The 4,277-nt window shown below is 34.1% G+C and overlaps 1 non-coding gene across 1 annotated transcript; it reads right to left on the bottom strand.

Annotated features, from left to right (window-relative positions):
• Window positions 1–1,774: 1,774 nt before the first annotated feature.
• On the bottom strand, window positions 1,775–1,847 carry TRNAE-CUC. Its single transcript has one exon. It is a non-coding gene; the product is annotated as a tRNA-Glu (tRNA).
• Between the last annotated feature and the right edge of the window lie 2,430 nt (window positions 1,848–4,277).

Raw genomic sequence — 4,277 nt, 5'->3', positions numbered from 1 at the left:
TCGGATTAACTTTTGTTTGGTTTATATTTTCCATTTATATATTATTCTATCTTTTCCAGAATTAGTTTACGAATACAGTTTACTAACAATTTGTATATTTGCAAATAAAAAATACCCATTAGGTTGACCCGAATAAACCTTCTTAACAAATTACGTATTATTCATTACAAGGTATACATTAAAGGAAATTATGGCACCTACCACCTTCAAATCCTAAATCCGCCTCTGATTGCAACCCTTATTTTGTTCCTAGTGTTTCGTTCTTCACGATTAGATGTGGCTATAAGAACTATATTCTCACTACTGTATTGACTTTTGCAACTGCCGTATGAATATAATTACTATTGTAATAAAAACCGGAGGCATACCTTACATTCTAAGGGTTTCAAGTTGAGCAGGACCAAAACAGAATATTTGGAGTGCAAGTTCAGCAACGGTACGCGGGAAGGGGATATGGAGGTGAGGCTTGATACGCAAGCCATCCCCAAGAGAGGTAGTTTCAGTATCTTGGATCTATAATACAAGGTAACGGAGAGATTGATGAAGATGTCATGCATTGTATCGGAGCAGGATGGATAAAGTGGAGGCTCGCTTCCGGTGTCTTGTGAGATAAGAATGTGCCGCTGAGACTTAAAGGTAAGTTCTACAAGGTTGTAGTTAGACCGACTATGTTGTATGGAGTAGAGTGTTGGCCGGTCAAGAACTCTCATACCCAGAAGCTAAAAGTAGTTGAGATGAGAATGTTGAAGTGAATGTGTGGGCATACCCAGTTGGATAAGATTAGGATTGAAGTTATTCGGAAAAAGGTGGGAGTGGACCCTGTGGAGGATAAGATGCGGGAGGCGAGGTTGAGATGGTTCGGGCATGTTAAGAGGAGAAGTTTAGAAGCCTCAGTTAGAAGGTGCGAGTGGTTAGCCTCGGTGGTTAGCAGGAGGGGTAGAGATAGGCCTAAGAAGTCTAGGGGAGAAGTTATTAGGCGGGACATGGCACAACTGGAGCTGACTGAGGACATGGCCCTAGAGAGAAGGGTGTGGAGGTCAAAGATTAGGGTAGAAGGTTCGTAGGTAGTCGAGCGTTTCTCTTTGTCTTACTTAGTTCGCTAGCATTAGTGTTAGTATAATACTTTATCCATAGATGACTATTACTACCTAAAGTTTGATTGCATTCTTGGATTCAATCTTATTTCATCTTGTTGTTATTCCTACTTGTTGTAATTACCTTTTCTTTTTCAGTCGTTCTTTAACCGAGGGTCTATCGGAAATAGCCTCTCTGCCTTTTCAGGAGTAGGGGTAAGAGTGCGTACATGTTATCCTCCCCAGACCCCACTTGTAAGAAACTACTGAGTTTGTTGTTGTTGTAGTAATAAAAACTGATAGTTGGACTAAAAATAGTCCCGCAGTGTGCGCTTAGAATTCTAGTAGTTTGTCACTCGAATGAGATTACAGGAGAAAGTTACAGAAGCTATCTAATAAAGTAAAATTTTACTGTTGCATGGCTTCAAATGGCGTTTGGAATTCTAGTAGGTTGTTTTTCGACTGAGATAATAGGAGAAATTATAGAAGCAATTTAAAGTTAAAATATAAGTACATGTAAGATTATAAGAGAAAGTTTAAATTTAAAAATTTACGATTGCATGGTTTGTCATTTGAAAGCAATTTAATTAGAGTTTATAGTTATCACATGACATCTTAGTTATGTGTTTATTATTTTCAGGATAATAAAGTATACGAAATAGTTGGAGGACTTTAATTACTTAAAAGTGAGTAAAAAAGGGTTCCGTTGCCGGGACTTGAACCCGGGTCTCTCGGGTGAGAGCCGAGTATCCTAACCACCTAGACTACAACGGAAGAGATGCTAACCGATTGGTGCCAATATTTATAAACGAATTACAGTATCGATACATAATCATCCTACGGAGCAATTAAAACTAACGCTAATTCCATATTACTTTGTTAGGAATGCTTAAGTCCTGAGTAAGATTTTAGTAAGATCAAATTATCCACCCTGAGAGAAAATAACACATTGATAATTTTTCTTATGTCCCACTTGTAGGATTACACTGGGTTTATTATTGCTGATATGTTTTCTAATCTTTAAATATATATCCAACAAGTAAAAAAAAAAAAAATAGTGGCGAATCTAAAGATTGAATGTTGCAGGTGCCACCACATAGTTACATAGACAGGTGTTATTACATTGTATAAAGAGGATATACTGCAAATCTCAACCAAATATTGGCAAATCAAGCAAGCAAATAAAGAAATGAAAATGAAGAGCTTCTTTTTCATATGAAATCAAACTAATTCTTGAAACAGGGTCTGTTTGAAAAGCCACCTGGTAACTGTAATTGGTATAATTATTATGGTAGTAATTACACAGCCTAATAATTACACTGTATTGTAATTACAATGACCTGTTTGTTTGTCATAATGTAATTACAAGTGTACTGTTTAGTTGCACAAGTGTAATTACACAATCAGATTAAATTTTAAATATAAATTAATTATCAAAAATTAAAAGTTAAGATTTAACAAATATATGCATTTATAAATAATATTAAATTTGACATTTAAAATAGATATTGCTTCTTGAAAATATTAGTTACTTATCATATATTTTGTAACTAATATTGTAAAATTAATTGATATATTTTTTTTAAATTAATAATATTTTACTTTAATGTAAGAACATCATGGACTGCATGCTTGATAAAATAATTAATATTTATAAATATACCGTAATAACATTACTCAAATATTTTACGAAAAAATAATCTATCAACTTTAATTGAAAAATGAATGGCATACGATCTGGATTAATAAGTGAATACTACTAAGGCAAACAAAATGAAAGCGAATATATAGCATAAAATCCAAAATCCAAAATTTTTTTAACGTAATACTCTTATGTAAAATTACAACATAACATAAAATAAGTTTCAACATAATTTAAGTAAACATAATTCAAAGGAAAACATAAGTTTATAACCTCATTCAACAGTGATATCCTATTTTAATTAATAACATCACTCATTATATGCTAAGTTTATTAATGATTCATTATTTCTAATATTAGGAGGAGTAGTTTCAAAACTAGAATAATAGCACAATTATGCTAAATGAAGAAGAAAAAATTTGAGCAACTACATGGAATCACAAAAAATAAAGGTTGAAAAATGAGAATATTACTTATATACTAAAAAGTAATATATCATTTTAACATAGTTAAGTTTGCATATAACCTCACCAATAATAAAGTTCAACTTTAATGATATCACTCATTATAAGTCAAGTTTGTGGACGACTTGTTCTTTCTAAGATTACGGGGTATAACTGTAGACAATAAATTTGCGTCGAGAAAATAAAATCAAGACCGAAAAATATCGCAACAATCGTAGTATTTTATTTCAAATATTTGAGTATACAATCTCTATGATTCCTCTAATTCTACTTTTCTAGTATAAATTCAAGGGCCTTTGAGCTTGATCTTGAATTTGAATTTGATTTATCCGTCGCGAACACTTTGATTGTTGCCACAAATTTTATCACGAACAAGTATCTTTGATCTTGAACGCCTTGTATTTGATTTGACTTTGTTCTTGATCTTGAATGCTTGAATTCTTCCTCGTTCTTGAGCTTGAATACTTGATCTGTTCTTCGTTCTTGAACTTGAACTTGATTTCTTGAACTTGAACTTGATTGCTTGAACTTGAACTTGATTGCTTGAAGCTTGAAACTTGTGGAGGAATTTGCGGTGTTTGATCCACGAGCTCTTTCTTGCTTCTTGTTATAACTTCTGGTGTCTTTTCTGAGTTATGAAGACCCCTATTTATAGTTGTTGAAGGGAAGAGTCATGATAAGAACAAACTCTTTCCGACCAATCAAATTGAAGAGTGACATGGCCGCATTTGATTGGCCAGAACATGTCACTTGCACACGTGGCACGATTTCATTGGCCTTTCAGTGTGACTGGGCATGCCTTGTCATTTTGACACGTGGCATGATCATATTGGCTCTTCCGCTTGACTTGGCGCGCCATGNCTCCAGAGGGTGGCTTACAAGTCGGTGATATTTGCAGTAATTTGGGTCATTTGTTTTCCCAGCTTCATTTGGTCGCTTCATCTCCGGAAGCTCAATAAGATTTAACTCGAGGAGTTCTTCGAAAATGGCTGGCACATCAGAATCCAGAAATGGGTACTCTTTCTCTTGCATTTCCTTTAGAGTCAACTTTCCACTTGGCTTATCATGGAAAGAAGTGGATTTCATACTCTGCTTCTT

The sequence above is a fragment of the Nicotiana attenuata genome, unplaced genomic scaffold (genome assembly GCF_001879085.1).
Source record: "Nicotiana attenuata strain UT unplaced genomic scaffold, NIATTr2, whole genome shotgun sequence".
Taxonomy (NCBI): Eukaryota; Viridiplantae; Streptophyta; class Magnoliopsida; order Solanales; family Solanaceae; genus Nicotiana; species Nicotiana attenuata.
The sequence above is the reverse complement of the archived record's forward strand: the minus strand, read 5'-3'. Positions and strand labels throughout refer to the sequence as shown.